Source organism: Palaemon carinicauda, chromosome 3, assembly GCF_036898095.1.
Source record: "Palaemon carinicauda isolate YSFRI2023 chromosome 3, ASM3689809v2, whole genome shotgun sequence".
Classification (NCBI taxonomy): domain Eukaryota; kingdom Metazoa; phylum Arthropoda; class Malacostraca; order Decapoda; family Palaemonidae; genus Palaemon; species Palaemon carinicauda.
In genome coordinates, this window is record NC_090727.1 from 115,445,242 (window position 1) to 115,468,792 (window position 23,551).

The following is a 23,551-nucleotide window of genomic DNA, read 5'->3' on the forward strand; positions in this document are numbered from 1 at the left end:
TGGTTTAAACACCTCGAGCTCCTTGATGGACAAATAGCAGATGGTAGAGGGCAGTTTTACCCTGAATTATGTGTGGGATGTGTGATAAGAGTGACTGGCATCGTCTCTTTTTCAATCTTCCCTCTCTTGGGCATAGCACCTATGGTACGCCACAAGCAGGTCTCCGCTGTCTGTAGGTATAACCACTTCCCTTGTGTAACCTGATATATGCACATGTATTTTTTATATCCCCATATCCCCTAGAGAGGTGGGAATTAAGCAATGTCTGTGATTTGTTCAAGAAATCTGAGCACTTAGAGAATTCTTACCTGGACAAGTCCCATTGTTAGTATCGCACATGCACGAAAGTTTAGCGAAGTCTTAGGGCTATTCTTCCTGAAAGCATGCGTAGTACGGAAGAATACCCCGGATAAAAAACCAGGCAGTTGGTTGGAACTTCTACTCACCTTAAGGTGAGTCTTCCCTATTAAAGAGCAAAAATGTTGGTATTAGTGTTGGAACAAATGACAAATTTAAAGTAATTTGTATTTTTCCTAATGATACAAACCTTGAGCTCTTTATACAGATTTGCCCTGCCATCACCTATCCCCCTGCAAGTCCTGCCTGCAATCAAAACGTACAATAGAACACAGGTGTGTGTTTGTGAGTGTGGTAGCCAGTACTACCCCTATCCCCCCTCTAACTAGTGGTCTTGCAAAAAGTCTTATGGCTAATCTTCCAGCTTTGCTAAAAGTATATCGCTCGCTTGCGACAACAACGTTATAACTCAAAAAAATTTATTTTTGAGTTATCCATATAGACATATTCATCTTGAAATGCTGATATTTTTGGCAAAAATGTCATAATTGTAGCAAAAAAATTGATTGCTAGAGGCGCGCTAAATGTCCTAACGACATAACATAATATGAGAGTGTTTTAATTGCTTAAAATGGCTCTCCTGAAAAATAGCTATTTTTGAGTTATGACAACGTCGCAAACGAGCGATATTCCCTAATAAGGGGCTCAAGGTTTGTATCAATATGAAGAATATAAATTACTTTAAATTTGTGAATTTTTTCCTTAAACTTTTATGCATGTAGAACTTCAAATTTGAGTTTAAAAAATAATTGAAAAATACATGTATCATTTTTTTCTTTTTGGGAGCTGTGGAATTATTTTTATTATTCATTGTATAATTTCATCTTACTTTGACGGATTCTATTTAAGGAAAAAAAGCATGTGAAATCCAGGAAGGCATTGCAATATTTTATTCAATTTTTTAAATATTTATTGGTCTACTTCAGGTTTCTGTTATTTTAAGTTTGTCAGTGACAAATACAAGATTTGTATCAGCTGCATAGAACTTTCTCTCTCAAATACTTCAAAGTACTTGCCTTAGGAACAAAGGACCAGATAGTTTTAGGCACAAGAAATATTTTGACAACTACCACCTACTGGTTTGTCTTACTATTTCTAAAACCTGTAAAGGAGAAAAAATATTTCGGCTCTCCTATGAAGCAACAAAGTTTATAAGTAGGAGCTGTATATATGAGTATTTCAAATGTAGAATTAAGATAGATTCTGATGAATATGGGCTCATAGCTTGAGTAGAAAGTGGCTTGGATATGGCTTGTTAGATTTACAAGGACTTCACAATGATATAACTATTTCCTGTTATTAAGAGAACACTGGAAGAATGTAAATTATTAATATTACTGATATTATTACAAACCAGGGTGCAATTTTAGTTTGAGAGGAAGAATTCTAGTCCCAAGTTCCCTATTAAGTGAAAGGACCCCCTGGAAAAGAAACAGACAAAGAAAGTAAAGTTTCATATTGTGATAAATAATTTTTTTCTGTTATAAAATGGTGTTCATATTGCGTTGTCCCCAAAGCCGACTCAACAACGACCTTGCCTCAAAAGACTAAAAATTTCCTGTTTTTCCCTTCAAGGCAACATTTTGTGACTGATGACAACTCAGTTATGCTTAGCCTCACCTGCTCTAATCATTCTTGAAGTCTTGAGAATTGATTGATAACCAAAAATCTTAATATACTTTTTCAATAAGCCAGTTTTTTGTGCAATGGAAGTAGAAACAGACCAAATATGTTTCTCAAAAGTAAATTTGCAATCAAGAATCGTCCAAAAATTTAAAGATCATCCAAATCTGTAAAAAGTCAAATTGTTATGACTCTTCCTCTGAAACTCGACTATTTCATGAGATGTACCCAATACCTGTCATGTGAAAATGATAAATTTTTTCCACTGAAAAAACTTTATCATTTTCCATTCTCTCAATTTGAAATAGTCATACTGTCGCAATTTCATCCATCTACAAGGCAAACATTGAACAAAACAGAGAATTATAGAATTATTTTTGGCCACCCTGTACATTTATTAAAATTGAATTCAACATCTGCGTACAATTGTGAAAAGGTGTCACTTGTAAGAACTTTAGTACTGATTCTGGTTTCATATGTAAATACACTTAAGTGTGCTTCTTACAGAATTCATTGCAGTGTGTTCAGCGAGTAATACAAATTTAGTTTTCTAGAAGGATTTGTAATCATATTGTTACTTTATTTATTTATAACTAAACAAATCCAAAATAAAATGAAGCAAATTGTTTTTACATCAAACACTGCCCCTCCCATTGGTTTACCTTTTACAGAATCTTTGCCCTTCATAGAATAAAGTATTTGTTTCGGCATAAGAATTACTAGCACGTACATTAATATCAATATGGAAAAAAATTGTAATGAGTTTGTGGCCAACCTTGTAGCAAATTAAACATGTTGCCATCCAAATGTAATCTATCATGAATAGGAAGCATATAATGTTCCACACCATAGAATAAAAAATAGATGGTTTCTTCTATCACTTACTTCACCAAATGAATGAGACTACCAACAAGGTCTTCTTTATAGTAATTCCATATTGATAAGTGCCTTGTTAGTCGTTATTGATGGGAATACGCATAAGCAAAGGTTATACACTAGATGATTTTAAAGTAATTTAGAGTATGAGGCTCTAAGATAGGATCTCAACTCTGTCATGCACTGTGCGTCATCACAAACCTTACTGGCTGATGCACTAGAACCACCAGTCAAAACTTGAGGAGTTAGGCTATGCTTCTAAATTGTCCCTGAGGTAGAATTTCTTTTGGCCGAATTACCTCTTGACTAAGTATGGCCTGTACAAAATAAACTTAAAGAGACCAATCTTGTATCATAAAGCTCCTCATTATCTAAACCAGAAATATTTTAAAGGCTGGGTGTTGTTAACAGTTAAAGTCTAATTAAGGTATGGTGTACCATTTCTAATTCCAATCCCTTTTATTCTCTGGATTTTATCCACGACTAAAAGTTACCGGTAATTTCTTTTCATGTTTGGAATTTATACAAAATTGAGTTTTTTATTTTTTGTCTAGGTAATACCAAGCCAGTAACTCATGATTGATCATGATTATTTTAAGAGTAGGTTACAAACAATTAAACTACTGTATTCTGAAATTAAATTCTATAAATAAAATTTGATTTTAGAACTAATCATTGAACTGTAAGCTCAAATTGTCATGCACTCTTGAATTTTATATTGTTCCAACACAAATACTTACCTCGAACTACTTTCTTTGGAGTCACTTGTGATCTCTTCTCTATCGACCAAGGTTTTCGCGCCGTTACCCCCCTACTCCGTTCTCTACATAGGTCTACCCCCTCCGCCAAGGAATGCGCCCCGAGGGCAGGATCAGGGCAGGTCACTGCCTCTCTGGGTCATTCTCCTCATTAAGTTCCTTGGTCGCGAGCTGTTCACAGCTCGCTCTCGTCTCTGTCGATCCCTTGTGCGCGTTTAGTGTTCCACGTGTTCCCAACGTGGGGACTTGTGTTTTTCGCAGTGCATTCTTCTCAAGTGTTACCGTGCGTTCACCCTGTGTGTGTCCCCAGTGTACTTAATAGCTCCCTTAGTGTTGTGCCATTCGTGTGCGAACGATGGATCACGCTCGCCGTTGCCCTGGGCCTAGAGCCGGAAAGTCGTGTGGGGCTTTCCTCTCGAAGCCAGAGGTAGATCCTCACTCCCTTTGTTCCTCGTGTAGGGGGAAAGTTTGCTCCTCCGCGGACACGTGTCCGGAGTGCGTAGGTTGGGACGATATTCAGTGGGTACGCTACGGTACTAAAAAGAAGAAATCATCGAAGCGTTCCCCCAGGAAGATTAGTGTCGTATCTTCGTTACCGTCGGCCAGTGATCGGTCCGACGAGGCCTCGGCTTCTCCGTCTCCTTTGCAGAGGAGAGGGCAAGAAGACTCTAGTGTTGTGGAAGGTCAAGGCGTTCTTCCCAGGGAACCCAGTGCGAGGGAAGAACCAAGGGCGGGCCCCTCTAGGTCTAACGAAGGGCCCGGTAGTGCTTCGGGTGAGTCAGGCCTTGTGATGGGGGGCCACGCGTCCTCTGAGGACCCCTTATGGGGCAGTGTTGTAGTCTCAGAGTCCCCGCCGCCCTCGTGGGCTGGTGCGTCGGGCTCTCCCCCGCCAGGGGACAACCAAACTAAAGTTCGCCGTCCGAGTAGCGATGCCTTCGGATGGAAGCTACCGAAGACACCGGGGAGGTCGCCGCTGAGGATGGACGTGACCCTAGACCCCTGGCTCCCTAGCATGGAACGGTTGGACTCTTTTCCGACGATCTCCACGGCGGTCCCCGATGATTTTCTCCAACCCTCGATCTCGGGCACCCAACGTCGGAAGAAATCCCCCTCGGGCCACGCAAACAGCCGTTACGCGAGAAACGTGGCGTCGTCGGACTCGTCGGAAGTAGATTCGTCTTCCGAAGAGGAGGTCAGGGTGAAGCGTCGCAGGCGAAGGGAACTGTCCGACAGCGAGCATTCCCGCTCTAGGTCAAGGTCGCGAGTTAGCAGAAAGCGCTCCCGCTCCTAGTCTCGTAAGTATAAGAGAAGTGTGTCTCCCGGGGGCGCCTGGGTCTACGTGCCTTCGGGGGAGTCCAAAACACTTCATTCACCAGACCATCGGTCCAGCGAACGTGCGTCTAGGCTGCCGTCCTCTATGCACAGCCTAGAACCGCGCGATCTGGCACGCAGAAAAGACCTCTCGAAGAGGCATAAGTCCTCGAAGCCTCCGGTTCACCCCGCCCAGCGGGGGGAAACGCGCTTCTTAGCAGGCAGCCTGGCCGAACCAGCCCAGCTGGTGCGGCCATCGAGTAGAAAGGAACGGTTCCCGTTGTCGGGTCAGCCCACTGGGACCGTGACCTCCGCTCCCAGAGCCTTAGGGCAACCGAGAGCCCTCACTAAGCCGGCGGTACCCGCCTTGCCCCGGGATCCACCCCCTTATGGAGCTCACTACCGGTACAGGACTGCCCCCCTGGACCCAAGAGCTGGACGGCCGGTCTGCCTGGCCAGCAACCCAGCTCCCCCACTCCAGGCCGAAGCCTCGGCTGACGGAGGAGAAGCTTCCCCGACGGAGGACTCCGCCTATAGAAGAGTAGTGGGACTCATCAGAAGGCAGCATGGGATTACGGAACCCTCGGCTCCGAGGGGTGATTCTTGGAGGTCAAGCCTCCTGAGGATTACTCATCACGCCGCCCTTCCGAAGTCTTCCCTGGCCCTTCCTCTTGCCCCAGACCTAGTACTAGGGCAAGAGTACATAGACAACTTGGTGGCCAGCAATGCAGAGGCCCCCAAGTCCCAGAGTGCCTCGAAACTGCTCCAGGGCCTCAAATCGCAGGGTAAAGTGTATATTCCGGAAGGGTGCCGCCCAGGCCCCTGTAGAGTGGACCCGGCCTTGGACGTCCTAGGTCAGGGCGGCTCAGACGAAAGGGCCTCTTCAGCCCCAGTTTGCTTCTCTCCTACGGAGGCCGCCATGATGGAGGAGATGTCGCGGGACCTAGTCAACGTCTCCTCATGGCTGGACTGGTGGGCCTCCACGTTAGTAAACGTCCAAGCCTCCGTCGACCCCGAAGATCCTGAGTAGCAAAGCCTCCTGACGGACCTTCTCACCTCCGGGGGGAAAACACTCAAGTTCCTCTCATATCAGGCGCTCGCCCTTACGGCCAACTGGGTCCTCCGTAAACGAGACACGGTCCTGGCCAAGGTATCTAGGAGGATCCCAGACAGAGAGACCTGGGCCGTACGTAGCCTTCCCTTGTGGGGTGAGTCGCTGTTCCCGTTGAAAGAACTTGAGAGAGAACCTGATGGAGAAAGTGTCAAAGAGGAAGGAGGCCAACGTCCCCAGACCTGCGTCGTCTAAGAGACCTCCCTACAGGAGCGCCGCCTCAGATAGCGCCGTGACATCTCAGGCCGCCCCCAGCACTTCGAGGAGAGAAGCCCCCTCTTCCTCCTGGGCAACAACTCAACCCTCCTGCAGAGGAGCGCCAACTTCGTCTAGCGCCTTCAGGTCGGGTTACTCCGCCTCTAGGAGAGGCAGGTCAGGCCGCCCCTCTAGAAGAAGGTAGAGGGAGAGGCCCCCCTACTCCCGCCCAAGCCTCGGGTTGGGGGATGCCTCGGACCACATTGGCAAGCATGGAAGGCACAAGGAGCGGATCCTTGGACAGTGTCCGTCCTGAAGGAGGGCTACAGGCTTCCCTTCCTAGCGGATCCACCCCCTCTTATTCCAGCCAGCCAGACAGAATGGTTGGCCCCCAGGGACCCGATGAAGAGGGCCGCCCTTCAAGAGGAGATTTCCTCCATGTTGGAGAAGGGTGCCATGGAAGAGGTCCTTCTCCCAGGCCCAGGCTTCTACAGCCGCCTGTTTCTGGTAGAGAAAGCAACGGGGGGGGGGAGACCCGTGATAGACCTGTCGGCCCTCAACAAGTTCGTCAAGAAGACGGACTTCAAGATGGACACCCCAAAATCCGTCCTGCTGTCCTTGAGGGAGAAAGATTATATGATGACTGTCGACCTCAAAGACGCATACTTCCAGATCCCTGTCCACCCGTCGAGTCGGAAGTTCCTCCGGGTAAAATGGGGTCCCCAGATCCTGCAGTTCAAGACCCTTTGCTTCGGCCTGTCGATGGCCCCTCAAGTGTTCACGAGGGTCTTCGCGACGGTGTCCGTGTGGGCTCACGAACGGGGTATCCGCCTCATCAGGTACCTGGACGACTGGTTGCTCCTTTCCACCTCAAGGGCCCTCTTGGAGGAACAAGGGAGAAACCTCCTCCAGTTTTGCAGGAATCTGGGGATCGTAATCAATCTGAAGAAGTCGAACTTAACCCCATCCAACAGAATGGGCTACTTGGGGATGACGTTGGATACCGTGCAGGGGAAAGTTTTCCCCTCGCAGGACAGGATACGGAACCTCAAGCACATCATTCAGCCGTTCCTGTCAGAACACTCCAGGAGGGCGGGAGATTGGCAGAGACTGATAGGTCACCTGGTCTCATTGGAGAAACTGGTTCCCCAAGGGAGGATGAGGCTCAGACCCATTCAATGGAACCTCAAGAGCCTCTGGTCCCAGACGGACTCGCAGAAAACGTTAGTTCCAGTCCTTCCGGACACGAGAACCTCCCTGGAATGGTGGCACTGCCAGTCGAACTCCCTCAAGGGGATGCCCCTCGGGTCCAGTTCCCCCGAGTACCTCCTGTTCACAGACGCCTCCAACCAAGGGTGGGGGGCCCACCTTCTGGAAGAGACGGCACGGGGTACCTGGTCGGAAAGCGAAAAGCGTCTACACATCAATGTCCTAGAACTAAGAGCAGTTCAGAAGGCGTGTCTTCACTTTGCAAGTCGTCTAAAGGGAAACACCGTGGCGTTAATGTGCGACAACGCCACGGTAGTAGCCTACATAAAGAAGCAAGGGGGCATGAGATCGAAGGAGCTGTGCGACCTCGCCATAGACATCCTGAATTGGGCAGACGAACAGCAAGTGGTGCTGCTGGCAAGGTTCATCCCCGGGAAGAAGAACGTTCTGGCCGACGGCCTCAGCAGAATGGGTCAAATAGTGGGGACAGAGTGGTCTCTACACCCAGAGGTAGCCAGACTCATCATTCAACGTTGGGGCTCCCCGGTGATGGACCTCTTTGCAACAAAGCTCAATGCCCAACTTCCGGTCTATTGCTCCCTGGTCCCAGACCAAAATGCAGCCCTAGAAGACGCCTTCCAGCACAAGTAGGACAACCTGGATGTGTACGCTTTCCCCCCCTTCACGTTGATAAGACAGGTGCTCAACAGAGTAAGGGCCGGCCGAAACCTAAAGATGACTTTGGTAGCGCCCTGGTGGCCGGAGAGAGAGTGGTTCGCGGACCTAAAGGACCTAGCGAGCCAACCACCTTGGCCTCTGCCCGCCAGGTCAGACCTCCTGCACCAACCGCACTTCTTCAAGCTCCACGACAACCCTCTCTCTCTTCGCCTTCACGCCTGGAGACTATCGAGCGGCTCCTGAAGAAGGAGGGGTACTCCACCACCACAGCTAAGAGAATGTCCCTATACCTGAGGAGATCCTCGACCGCGGTATACCAGGCGAAGTGGGCCTCCTTCACGAAGTGGTGCTCGGAGAAACATATTAGACCCCTTAAAGCTTCGGTCCCGGACATAGCAGATTTTCTGGTGTATCTTAGAGATAAAGTGGGAATGTCAATTCCAGCCATTAAAGGAGTTCGAGCCGCCTTAGGCCAAGTCTTCCTCCTGAAGGGCATCGACCTGGGGGCCTCGAGACACATAGCGATGCTGATCAGGAGTTTCGAGCAATCCTGCCCCCCTCAAGCAAGTAGAGTGCCCAGGTGGGACTTAGCCAAGGTCTTGAAGATGCTAAGTCGTCCCCCCTTTGAACCCCTGAAAGATATCGGAGACAAGGATCTCACCCTCAAGACCGTTTTCTTGCTAGCCTTAGCTTCCGCTAAGAGAGTGGGCGAGATCCATGGTCTGTCTTACGACGTTTCTCACTCCAAAGGGTGGAAAGAAGTATCCTTCAGGTTCGTGCCTTCCTTTGTACCTAAGACTCAGAACCCAGCAGTCTGGGACCCGAGGTTTGAAGGTTTCTCAATTCCTGCCATTCACAAGACGGGCATTACGGAAGATTTGAAGTTATGCCCAGTACGGACGCTCAGGAAATACCTGGAAAGGACAGCTCATCTCCGACCAGGTATCAAAAACCTCTTCGTTTCCACAGGTGTTAATAGGAAGCAAGTTTCCAAGAACACCATTTCCTTCTGGCTGAGACAAGTCATCGCTAGAACCTATGAAGAGGATAAAATGGCAGTGCCAGGCACTCCCCGGCCCCATGACATCAGGGGTCTGAGCACCTCCTTGGCCTTTGAGAGAAACATGGCGGTGGGGCAGATCCTACAGGCAGGCACTTGGTCGCACCAGTCAACCTTTACTGCCCACTACCTCAAGGATTATTCAAGGAAATCCTTGGACGGGTTCTCCATTGGGACAGTCATTGCCGCCCTCCAAGCTGTGTAGCGGTGAGGCCAGAGGCTGTCCCCAACGATGAACACATTCTTCGCGACTACACTTCGGAGGAAATCGTCAGAAGAATTTTTTAAGAGGTGAGTCTTAGATAATAGCGTAAGGTTGCGCAGTTACCCTCACTCCCGCACTCTGATAGGCCCCCGCATTCCATAGCCCTCTAGGCCCTACGTGCCAAGTCAAGTGTCAGAATAGCACTCCCGCCTCCTAAAGTATAAGTCTCCAAAGAAAGTAGTTCGAGGTAAGTATTTGTGTTAGAACAAATAAAAAATTTTAAGTAATTTTTATTTTTCCCAACATACTTACCGAGAACTACTTTCGGGTAATGGCCCTCCCTTCCGTCCCCGAGTGCCATCCTTCCATTGCCATGTTGGGCTAATACAACGAACTTAATGAGGAGAATGACCCAGAGAGGCAGTGACATGCCCTGATCCTGCCCTCGGGGCGCATTCCTTGGCGGCGGGGGTAGGCCTATGTAGAGAATGGAGTAGGGGGGTAACGGCGCGAAAACCTTGGTCGATAGAGAGGAGATCACAAGTGACTCCAAAGAAAGTAGTTCTCGGTAAGTATTTTAGGAAAAATAAAAATTACTTAAAATTTTTGATTTTTACAGTACTATTGAAAACAAGTAGCTGATGATTGAAATTAATTATTACAATTCAGTAAGACTAAATTCTTTTGATTTAAACTATTTCAAGATTAGAAAACAATGTTTTATTGTCTTGCTTCTCTTCTTTTTGCTTCCAATATGTTATTATTATCATTGTTATTATTGTCATTATTATTGTATTATTAGCTAAGCTACAATCCTAGTTGGAAAAGTAGGATGCTATAAGCTCAAGGGCCCAAACAGGGAAAAATAACCCATTAGGGAAAGGAAATAAAGAAATAAACACACTACAAGAGAAGTAATGAACAATTACTATCAAATATTTTAAGAACAGTATGTAACATTAAAATGGATTTGTTCCCATGCTAAAAAACATTCCGTTATTTAAGTGGGTACAGTAATCCCTCACATATCGCAGTTAATGGGGACTAGAACCGACCGCGATAGGTGAAAAACTGCGTAGTAGGTTCCCTCCCAATATTTTTAATACTTACATTTTTTGTGTACTTGTACATGTATATATAATAACAATAAGTGTATATTAACCCTATAAATACATATGTTATCATTAGAACTTTAAAGAATCATGTAAATAAATATTGATAATATACAGTAAATTATATACTGTACATAAAATAAAGTACTGTACTGTATAAATACTGTAATATAAATATAGTATTTAATACATTACGTATACTGTATGTACATTTACATTTACAGTATACATAAATAATGTATAAATGATATAGATAGAGTGTAAGTGTGCATGTACAGTAGGGTCCCGAATTATGTGAGAATTTGGTCGATCAATGACCTCGTATAAATGGAAAATCGCATATTTCGAAACACACAACTAACAAAAATAATTCCATTGGGGCCATGGCAATCAGCAACTTGCCTATTCAAACGTGTTTACTACCCATTTCCAATACTTTCTATGTACTAAACTATATTTTTTTATAATATCAAATTGTTCCTGTAAATAAATCAAACATTTAATATACTTTTAAGTTCTAATAACTTGAAAAAATGTTAAAATTACAACCAGGATGGGTGTAAACACCGTATATTTCCCGTTATAACACGACCCAGAATACAGACAAATTTTAATGTTTGTCATATATATTGTATAAGACAACTGGTGAATAGCAAAACCATCATTCTATAGACTAGTTTTTGCTGTATCATTGAAAATCCAGAATTATCAAAATAAAGACGATTTTATATCATGTGTATCCTAAACACGCCAGAAAGCACAATAAAAAACGACAACCAATGTTTTGTTTACGTTTATCTCTGATCATAGCGAAGAAACAGACGCATTTACACATCTGTGTATGGGTTAGTTTTTGCATTGACAGCAATCTTACCAAGTATTGATTATACTATGTTGATTTTGCAATTACCAATGTACTACTTAATTTTTCTTAGAACTTCCAAATAAATGAAATGAATGCCATTTATATAATGTTTTTCCTTATGATGCCGCCTGAAACGGAAACCTTCCATTTTTTTACTGTACGCTCCATCTTTGATCATAATAAACAAACGAAGGCATTAAACACTCATGAGCAAAGTGATAAATAATGATATAAAAAGCTTTTAGTAAGTGTGTTATTACAAATATTATTTGCCGTATCTATATAAATTCCTACATACGTAGCAAAGCAGGAAAACTTTTTTTTTTTTTTTTTTTTTTTTTTTTTGGCGTGTAATCAATAATAACAAACTGCCGCTAATGACAGAATGATAATTTACGATAATTCTAAACTGTTACGAAAGATAATTGTCCATTTCATATCTAAAATACTTTTCCTAACTTCAGTTATAAGTCAGCTTGTACCCACCTCAATTATGGAACCGTCAGAAAAAAAGTAAAAGAAGAAGAAAGTACTAGGCCGGGTTTTAAAGTCATCGAACAATTAAGTTACCGCTCTAACGTTCGACGTGACACAGATGGTGCGAGTTTGGAGAAAGTAAGGAAAATTGAATGATGATTGATTTTTAATATAATTAATACTTTGTGAAGCCACAAAGATTTCATTTGTTTGAGAGATAGAGGTAAAAAATGAGAGGTAGCGAAAGTAGCGAAAGGTAGCCTAGATAGAGATTCTCTCTCTCTCTCTCTCTCTCTCTCTCTCTCTCTCTCTCTCTCTCTCTCTCTCTAGGCTACCTTTTGCTACTTTCGCTACCTCTCAATACTCGATTTTTAAAATACAACAGAAATTCAAAAACAAATGTACATGTTTTCTTAAAGCACAATTAACGGATTTTGAGCGAAGCGAAAAATCTATTTTTGGGTGAGATGGCCATGTCGTCCTGATGGAAGTTCCTAAAGGGTAGCTTCCTTGGGTATATATAACTACGGCGATATTCCCAGAGAATTTACCTTAAGGTACCCAGAATTCTAACTCCTGGAGCGAATATCCCTAATAAAAGAACCAGGGATATCGCGAAATATCAGAGGACATATTCTTGACACGCCACATAGCAATCTGCACCCCGAACAGAGTTAACACTTCGAAGGGGTCAATTGGCAAGAAAACGAAAACGAGAAAGAAAGGAGAGCTGCTTGCAAGGTATCTCTCCTCTCCCGTTTCGTAAGCGTGCATTGCGCCATCTGTATTCCTTGTAACGATACACGAGGTGCTACAGATACTGTATGTAGGGAGGGGACCTACAGCCCTTTAAAAGAAAGGGAAGGGCGGGTCCATCAGGATGACATAGCCATTTCACCCAAAAATAGATTTTTCGCTTCGCTCAAAATCCGTTTTTTGGGTTCAAGCCATGTCGTCCTGATGGAAGTATACCAGAGCATTACTGTATCTGTGGATTCTCAAAACGTGCCGTACTCCCCGAAGGTATTTCCCGGCCAACTAGACCTAGAGACCGAAGATGTTATTGTCATACATCTTTTCAACTAACCATAGACCATGTTAGTGCTTCCTGCCCCCTACAGGGAAGAGTCCTACTAGACTCTGGAAAAGTCTCGAAGAGTACATATATCTATGTATGAATAACAGACAAGCCAATATAGTGGTCTCACCCTATATCATGTAAAGCATAGTTTGTAAAGAACCACTGAGTCAATATGAAATATCGACTAGTTCTCCGTTCAATACTGGATTGGACAAAGGTTTATATCCGAGTAGGCGGAAAACTTGCATATCCGCCACCGTCCCCTCAAGGCATGGAGTCCTCCCGCCAAGGGAAAGCATAAACCAATGCAAAGAATGCTTGCATAAAGGAATAATCTATTAGAATTATACTAGATAAATATACATAGAACGTAATGCAAAATTATATCAAATAAATTGACACAGGTGAAGGAGTGGCAAGGTTCACAAGAACTAGTTTATTGACAAACAATAAATAAAACAGGTTAAACATCCATTATATATATATAAGAGGAGGATAACCAACAAATAAGCATAAGCATGATAGTAAACAGAAACTTGTTTATCTGAAAGAAATCAATAGCGCCACGTTTAACATACCGAGGTATCAAAATTATAAAAGTCTGTATTACTAATCAGTTACATTAGCGTTGGAAACGCTCGGCACACATGTCTGCACTTATGCTAGGTTCACCTTTGAAAGTGGAACAGTCAGTGTGGGCAACCCAGTGCCCTAACACTTAGTTTGTAGAACAGTTCGTAACTACACACTCACCCCGGAATTAATCGTCCCAATTAAATCCACTGTTCCTCGCAGAGTTAAACAGCAGGGTTAACGACACAACCCACTGCTACCACAGACCTCTTTAGTTGCTCCACTTGCTTCGCATAGTGACGAAAGAACACTCTGGAAGACTTCCAGCCAGTGTATGAACGAAGATGTTCAAAATCCATACAATTAAAGAAATTTAAGGATGAGGCAACTTTCCTCGGATCGTGACCTGCGGGTGTACTGTCTGGATCCGCTCTGCGAATAAAATAGTTGATTTTCGCCCTAAGTTGTTTCAGTGATAAATTTGAGCCTGATGTTTCTCCCCTGAATAGTTGACCACCCCTGAAGTCTAAAGTTCTACGAAGATAGACCTTTAGGCATTCCACTGGACATAGAGATGCATCTTCTTTCAGAAAGCAGATTCTCCAGGGACCCCACCTGTTGGTGGGTAACTCGTTCTTGGCGAGAAACGTAGGATCCGGAAACAGGTTCAGTTCTCCCCCATCCAAGAACTGAACACGACCCTCCTCTCTCGAGAGGGCTACAATTTCACTAACCCTGGCCCCCGACGCGAGTGCAAATAGGAAAATAACTTTTTGGGTCAAATCCTTTAAAGCACACTCCTCATTGTTCAACAGCGAAGCGAAATGAAGAACTTTATCCAGAGACCATGAAATGGGTTTCGGAGGTGCTGATGGTCTGAGCCTAGCACAGGCTTTCGGAATTTTATTAAAAATATCGTTAGCGAGGTCGACCTGGAAGGCATATAAAATGGGTCTTGTCAAAGCAGATTTAAACGTTGATATTGTGTTGGCTGCTAACCCTTGACCATGGAGGTGGATGAAGAAAGATAAGCAGAAGTCCGTCGAGATCTTTTGCGGATTCTTCGCCTTGACAAAGGCCACCCATTTCCTCCATGATGACTCATATTGCCTTCTAGTAGATTTGCACTTATATTCCTCTAGGAAGTCTATACTGTCTTTCGAAATCCCAAAACGTTTTCTCACCGCTAGGGAGAGAAAATCATGAGCTGCAGGTTCCGGGTTTTCTGTGATGAAGCGCAGACAGTCGACTTCTGAACTCGCTGGGTCAGAACTGGATCTGGTAACGGTAGACACTTCAGCCGTAGTTCCAATGCCAGAGGGAACCACACGCTGTTCGGCCACTTGTGAGCCACTACTGCCGCTACTCCCTTGAAAGATCTCGGTTTGTTGAGGACCCTCAACAGAAGGATGTGAGGAGGGAACAGGTAAATCCTGGACCATCTGTTCCAGTCGAGGGACATCGCGTCCACTGCTTCCGCCAAGGGATCCTCGTACGAGGACACGTAAAGGGGTAACTTCTTGTTGTCTTTCGTCGCAAAGAGGTCTATCTGCAGTTCTGGGACTTGACTCAAGATGAAGGAGAATGATCCTACGTCTAGGGACCATTCCGACTCTATCGGTGTGAACCTGGATAGAGCATCCGCTGTCACATTGCGGACAGGTACCACTTCTTCTTTTCCGCCAGTCGAAAGATGGCCAACATCACCTGGTTGAGTGGTGGTGACCTCGATCCTTGTCGATTCAAGCATCTCACAATCACCTCGCTGTCCAGCACCAACCTTATGTGGATCGAGCGACGAGGGGAGACTTTCTTCAAGGTAAGGAGTACTGCCATAGCTTCCAGAAAGTTTATGTGAAATGTCTTGAATAGATTGGACCAAGTCCCTTGGGCCTTCTTCCGATGAGAATGACCTCCCCACCCCTCCTTCGAGGCGTCTGTGTGAATAGTCAACGAGGGGGGAGGTGGCTGAAGAAGTATCGACTTCTTTAGTTGCCTGACTTGGGACCAAGGCCTGAGAAGCGTACGTAGACGAAGCGGAACTGGTCTTATCAGATCTCTTCGCGGGTTTGATGCATAACTTCTCGAAACTCCGGTTGCATCCTTTAGCTGTGCTCTTAGCACCGGGTCTGTTACTGAGGCAAACTGGAGAGAACCCAGCACTCTCTCCTGTTCGCGTCTTGATATCCTTTCGGAATCCAGAAGTCTCTTGACAGAACCAGCTATCTCCTTCCTCTTCTTCGCCGGGATGGAGAGTTGGTGTGACACTAGGTCCCAGTGGATTCCCAACCACTGGAACTTTTGAGATGGAGAAAGTCGAGACTTTTTTCTGTTGATCTTGAAGCCTAGATACTCTAGGAACTGGATCACCTGTAGGGAAGCTTGCAAACTTTCTGTCTTGGATGCTGCCCACACTAGCCAGTCGTCCAGGTAGGCTACCACCTGGATTCCCTTTAGGCGTAATTGTTTGAGAGCTACGCTCGCAAGCTTTGTGAAAATCCTTGGGGCTATGTTTAGCCCGAATGGCATGGCTCTGAAGGCGTAGAGTCTTCGATGTAGCTTGAACCCTAGGTAGGGGGAGAGTTGACGATTGATTGGAACGTGCCAATAGGCGTCTGACAAATCTATGGAGACGGTAAATGCCCTCTTGGGCAGTAAGGTCCTTGTGTGTTGCAGTGTTAGCATCTTGAACTTGCATTTCACAATGAACTTGTTGAGTGGCGACAAGTCCAGAATGACTCTGAGTTTTTCTGAGTCCTTCTTGGGAACACAAAACAGCCTCCCTTGGAATTTGATGGACTTTACCCTTTTCTCCAACAGTTCTTGAATGTACTCCTCCCGAACGGGGGTGGAGTGTTGGAAAAATCGAGGGCATGGGGCTGGAGTGCTGTACCAGCTCCAACCCAGTCCATTCTTGAGTAGGCTGTGGGCCCAGGGATCGAAGGCCCACCGATCCCGAAAATTCTGAAGTCTCCCTCCTACCGGTATCATCTCACTTTGACTGCTGTTGCCCTGAGGCCTTGCCTCCTTGACCGCGACCACCCCTGAATCCCCTCCCCCTTGAGGGGCGTCTAGACGAACCTCTGGCTGCTCCTCTAGGCTTCGCTCGAAAGGTAGTTGACTGCCCTTCAAACGCTGGGTTAAATGCCGGAGACTGCGTCGACACGGCTTGGGGTACCCACTGGTACGTGGTCGGGGTTTGTGCCACCATCTGGGGCACTGTAGGCATAGGAAATTGCTGTTGCTGCTGCTGTCTGAATGGCTTGGCTGGCCGAGAGGTTAGCCTAGTCTTCTTAGTCTTCCTCTTTGGTTGGGGACCCTCATCCGGGGAAGACTCTCTCTTGAGGGATAGGCCCCACTTCTGGAGAAGGTTTCTATTCTCCGTGGCGGCCTTATCTACAACCTCCTTGACCGCTTCACTAGGGAAGAGGTCTTTGCCCCAAATGTTGGAGGAGATTAGCTTCCTTGGCTCGTGCCTCACCGCAGCCGAGGCGAACACGAACTCCCTACAAGCCCTCCTAGCTTTGACGAAGCTATAAAGGTCCTTCGTCACTGTGACTAGGTGTGTCTTAGCCACTACCATGAACATCTCATGGACCTTGGGGTCACTTGCCATTGTCTCCAGAGTTGTTTGATGAGACATTGAGGCAGCAAGTCTTTCTTTTGTCTCAAGCTCCCTTCGCAAAAGAAAGTCAGACAGCTTAGGGAGGTTCTCACCGAACTGACGTCCGGCAATATCAGCCTCCAACTTCCCGACTGAGAAGGTAAGATGGACGTCCTTCCAGTCCTTGTGGTCCATGGGTAGGGCCAAAGACAGAGGTTTACACTCCTCCAAGGAGGGGCATGGCTTACCTGCCTCGACTGCTTTCACCACGGCCGTAAACCCTTTCTGCATAAAGGGGAAGGCTCTAGAAGGAGAGGACACAAAGGAAGGGTGCTTCTTACTCAAAGCAGGTACCTTCGAGTTTGAGAAGCCCCTCTCTTTCATCGAGCTTGACAATAAAGCTTGAGCCTTAGCGTGTTCCAAAACTATGACCTCCTTCGGCTCTGTTTCTTCCTTTGAGGCTGGTTCCTTCCTTAGACGGACATAACAGTCCGGATACGACTCCTTGCTGGGCCAGAATTCCACCTCCTCAAGGGGGACTGAGCCCAACTTCTCCGAAATGACGATTTTTCCCGTCGTCATAGGCATGTGCTCAGCATACTTCCAAGGGTTAACATCTGAGCACAAGGGAAGGTCTTTCACGCTGAGCTTCTTCTGGGGCCCACGTGATGCTGCAAGTCTCCGCATCTCCAGCTCCATTGCAGCCCATTATTCTCCCTCTGCATCTGTTGGATCATTCCAACGATGGAGGAAAGGGTCTTTCCCAGCTCATCTGGGAGAGAGGACGATGTTAAGGGAATAGGTTCAGGGGCCTGAACCGGAGTAGCCGACACCTCGTCGACCTCTTCCTCTTCATTGTCTGGAGCCTGCTCTTCATCCTGGTCTTCTGCCAGAAGGTCATCTTCCAGACGCTCGGACACCTCCGACATCCTATCGTCCAATTGGATGTCCTGCAGGGCGTCCGCGACTTCAGAATCCACAGGGACTTGAGGCTGGGGAATCACTGCATCAGCTGACGCCCTGGGGAAAAGGTAAGCCCTCATCTTCTCACTTGGAAGATAGGGCCCAGAAGTGTTCTTCTGAAAGCCCCTTACCCAGGTACGAAGCTTCTCCCTTGCTGCGTCCCTTGACTCCGCCGTCTTAGGGGAATCAAAAGCCTCAGTAATCAGGTTTGTGCACACGGTACATACCTGCGGGGTCCCAATACCGGAGATCACCTTTGGAAACCGCATGCTGCGTGCCTCCTACACAAATCATGTCCGCAGAAGTTCTTGCTGCGGACGTTGCAGAAAACGCTTCCACACTTCGGATGGTCCTCCTGTAAAGAGAAGAAAATTTCATGAGTATCAAGTGAACTACGTATCCCTGGATATACATAGCTTAGCACAACTAAACTAGAAAGGAAAGACACACACTTGTATTTCCCGCACAGTCAATTGCTGCAACCTTCCAGATAATAAAATCGTATGGTTAATCTATTCTAGAGCAACCAATGAATAATTTCCAGAGGAAACAGGTGTAGCTCACACCCAAAAAATTATTTTAATATGCTGGATAGTAGACAAGAAAGAACTCACTTTCTTTATCTGGAAGGTTACACCAAAGGGTTGTGCGAGACAACACAAAAGTGTTAGAAAAACTTAGTGTTGTAACAAATACTATTCTATAGTTTTCTCCCTACAGTATATACTATACTGAAAAATACTGGCTACAGTATAGAAGGTAATGTGCCGGCCGGCACACACCTTAACTTGTTCCAAAGTATACTACTTAAGAACTATAAGGTGGAAGAACGCTGGTTCAAATGCATGTGCTGGCCGGCAACTACACAAGATAGCACCCGGCTGCCAGCCACCAATCGTAGCGGCCAGCAGACAATGGTGTGAAATATAGCCGGCCGGCAAAGGTATACAACCGATGCCGGCCGGCAGCAAAAGAACCAGAGAACTCCGACTGCCCGGCTGCCGGCCTCTCAGACCGGCAGCCGGGCTAGGGTACAACACTAGAAGAAAAACAGAATGGATGCCAGGATAAGAGACTGTACTACCTCATAACCCGGCAACCCGAAAGAGTGCACATAAGGAAGGGGAGAATATAACTTCAGGCTTCCTGACCAATGCCATCTGGCTCTACAGACAAACATGGATGAGAGACCAAGGGAGGTCTGGGCAGCACTCAAAGCAGAAGACCCTTGCCGGCCGGCACGCACTGCCGGCCGGCAAGGGACTGAGTCAACCCCACATCCTAACCTATGCTAGGTACAGATGTAGAATGACGGACAGGAATGCAATGGCTAGGCCATCACAAAGGAAAGAGGGGGAAAAGGAGAAGAGGGTCCTGCCATCCTTGCTCTAATAATGAATCACCCGCAGCCAAGAAAACTCATCTTAGCCTAGGGGAGATCCGAGGAGGGAGGCCAGCAATACTTGCCAACTCCCTCGGAACCAAAGCAAGGAAGGCGTTGTTATTCACAGAAAAGAGGATCTCATCCTCCACACCGGGAACAACAACACAGGACTAGTCTGCTAGATCACAAGAAGAAGGAATCATCTCGTACAGAAAACTTCGAAAGTGAATTAAGGAGGCTAAGCCTCCTATGTCTGTTGTCAGTCTAGCGAGGGAATCTCAACCACAAGCTAGACATAAACAGACTCAGACTAAGAACTCTGATGTCCTGCCCCCTCCCTGAAGCCAGACTTACTGGAAACAGGAAGGAACAGAAACACCCTAATATAGTTGTATCTAAAGTCAATTCAGATAAACCATTAGGGTTAAGCCCAAGGCTTAAACAGAGGGAAAGGGATTGCACACCTTCTCCGAAGAGAAGAGAGCAACCGGGGAGTGTGAGAAAGTATACTAAGGCCCCATAGACAACTAGCCTAGGCGCAAAGAGAATCGATTACCTAAATCACCGAAACTCACTCGTATACTATCTTGGAAGAAATCAACATAATCTTAAATGTATAAAACTGCCTAAAGCTTCAATAAAATTTTAAAACACTCGGAAATCTGAATATCATGCAGGAAAGTACTAGGGCCAAACGACTAGGCTACAAGGTCTAGCGTAGGCCAGAATCGGCAAATCCTTCGCCAAAACAAAAATACTAAAAGCATCATATAAAGAAATCCTATGTAACGCTAAACAGCTAAAATTATTAAAGCGAAACAGCCGGGAACGTCGCTCTGGCTAACTAAATAACTCATACCTAGCGAGCGACAGCATCCAGGACGCCTCCGGTAGGCAACAGCTCTTGTAACAACGATATCACTATCAAATCACTTTTAAAATTACCAAGAGCTTACATTTATACATAAAAGAAATAATACTCAACTTATCAGAAGCAGAAGAATTTGGAGAAAGCATTATAAGTTGAAATAATCCAAGAATTGCGAGAAACACAGGGAAAAAACACCGAGTTGTTGAGCTACGCAAAAAGGAATACAGATGGCGCCGTGAGCGGCGCAATGCATGCTTACGAAACGGGAGAGGAGAGATACCTTGCGAGCGGCTCTCCTTTCTTTCTCGTTTTCGTTTTCTTGCCAATTGACCCCTTCGAAGTGTTAACTCTGTTCGGGGTGCAGATTGCTATGTGGCGTGTCAAGAATACGTCCTCTGATATTTCGCAATATCCCTGGTTCTTTTATTAGGGATATTTGCTCCAGGAGTTAGAATTCTGGGTACCTTAAGGTAAATTCTCTGGGAATATCGGCGTAGTTATATATACCCAAGGAAGCTACCCTTTAGGAACTTCCATCAGGACGACATGGCTTGAGCCCTAAAAACTATTTAAAGAGTAGCAATTTTCTAGAATTAAATGTTTTCTAAAAAAATTGTGGTTTGCTGACGAAATCGGATACCGTATTTTAAGCTATGATTGAAATGAATGTATACACGGTATAATTTTTTCGTTTCATATTTAATTGACTCTTTAAGAAAACCGATTTTGGTTTCTTCATCTATTTGTAAGTATTGTATAACGAGAGAGAGAGAGAGAGAGAGAGAGAGAGAGAGAGAGAGAGAGAGAGAGAGAGAGAGAGAGAGAGAGAGAGAGAGAGAGAGAATCAGCTGTTGTAATCGAATGCCGTGTTTATGTTTCGTGTACCTCCTGAAGCGAGGAATTGATCGCCACAACTAACAATAGTCATGTTAATTTCATTCTTAAACTCAGGTTGCCATATGTGAACTAAGGTTTTATTTCTTACAGAGAGAGAGAGAGAGAGAATTTGAGGATTTCTGGCATCAAATCTCTCTCTCTCTCTCTCTCTCTCTCTTGAGAGAGAGATTTTTTATAATTATACCATGTACTCTACAAAACCAATCTTTGCAAATCAAATGTATACTGTTTAAAATATGGCAAAATATTGCCGACTCGTTACCGAAGTTTAGGCTATTCACTGCCGATAAACAAACCCAGTCTACTCATGAAAACCTTGAACGCCCGAAGGGAAAAATAATGTTTTTACATATACTGTACTAAACAAAAATAATGCTTTAATATACCATCATTAACACTACCCTTAAAATTATCGAAAGGTTGGAGAAAGATAAAGATTGCCGTGAACGTAACCACAATTCTGTTTACATTTTGTCAGCTGGACTCGCACAGTTAACAGTTGATTTCATTGTTGATGTGGAATTTTATCCTTAAATAGGCTATTTATTATGAAATTATGTTAATAAGATGTAATGTTAATATTGTTTTGTAACATTTATTATAAATCACCGTATTTATGGCTACCAATATACTTAAAAAAACAATAGATTTGATACATTTTTTAGTGCTTGACTAGCAGACTTTGAACAGCTTCGCAGTTACAGAAAATTTATTTTTGAAAAATAGCGATCGCATGAAAGGGGAATCGTATAATTCGAACACACATAATTCAGGACCGTACTGTACATACATATGTAGATATAAATAGTGTACGTTAATATAGATATAATTTTAGGACTATTATTCATTTAACAAGATACGTAACTCACCTCTAACAATGACGATGATCTTGTTAAATGACGATGAAACACCTGTGCAGTATGATGGAGGTGAAGAAAATTAAGATTACTTACTGCACAGGTTAATGAGAGCTTTACTGCTCCTCAGGTGATGCCTCATCATCAGTTGATAGAGGCGGTGGATCGTCAACGACAGCTTCCGATAGAGCTGGAGAAACTGCAGGAGGCGGCGTAGTGGCTCGGTGGGAAGCCGGAGAGGCAGCAGAAGGAGTATCTGATGCTTCTGGAGAAGGTTTTCGGTGCACTAGGAACATCTTGATGGAAAGTTGTTGACGTTTTTTCATCTGAGCAAAGAGGCTCTTGTACAACGCCATTACACCGTCAATATGGTTACTAAATTTGATGGGTCTGACCATATTATTGTCGATTTCCTGCGCCCTTTGTTGCAGAGCTGTTGCAGGTTGTCCAAGGTAAGACCATGTTCTTCAACTTCGTTGTCGTTGCCGACGTCGGCTGTCTCTTCTTCTTCCTCACTCGCTGATCTTGTCATTTCGACAAGTTCCTCGTCGGTTAGGGGCTCCGAGTGGCACTCAATGAGTGAGTTGACGTCTTTCGTCGTCATGTCAGAAAAACCTTCGTTGGCTACTAACAGTGCCAGCCTCACAGCCTTATCTACGGCGGAGTGGTGAACTTCGTCTGGCGTAAATCCTTCATAGTCATGAACAACGTCTGGCGTAAATCCTTCATAGTCATGAACAACGTCTGGCCACAATTTTCTCCAACTTGCATTCAGTTTTTGCTCTTTCATCTCATTAAGAGCTTTCTGAATTTTGGCCACGCACGTTGCAATGTTATATTCCCGCCAATATCTCTTGATGCTAAAGTCCTCAGGGAGATGAGGCTCTCCATCGTGGACCTCGTCTAGAGGGCCTTGAAGGCCCGAATGACCCCCTGATCCATTGGTTGTATGAGGGAAGTGGTGTTGGGGGGAAGGAACTCCACTTGGACCCCGTTATATTGGATATCCGTTGCTTGGCCTCCTGCACAGTCCATCAAGAGGAGGACCTTAAAGGGCAGCCCATTCTCCACGAGGTACAGCTTCACCTGCTGGATAAAGCAGTTCACGAACCAGTAGAGTGTGAGGGCTTTGGTTATCCATGCCTTTTCCCTCTTAATGAGAGAATACATATATATATATATATATATATATATATGTATGCTGTATATATATATATATATATATATATATATATATATATATATATATATATATATATATATATATATATATATATGTATGCTGTATATATATATATATATATATATATATATATATATATATATATATATATATATATATATATATATATATATATATATATATATGTGCTGTATATATATATATATATATATATATATATATATATATATATATATATATATATATATATATATATATATATATGTGCTGTATATATATATATATATATATATATATATAT

The 23,551-nt window shown here is 44.7% G+C and overlaps 1 protein-coding gene across 1 annotated transcript in view; it reads left to right on the plus strand.

Moving 5' to 3' along the window:
- LOC137633593 (heat shock 70 kDa protein 14-like) overlaps window positions 1-23,551 on the plus strand; it is a 210,214-nt gene that overhangs the window by 65,097 nt on the left and 121,566 nt on the right. The window lies entirely within an intron of this gene.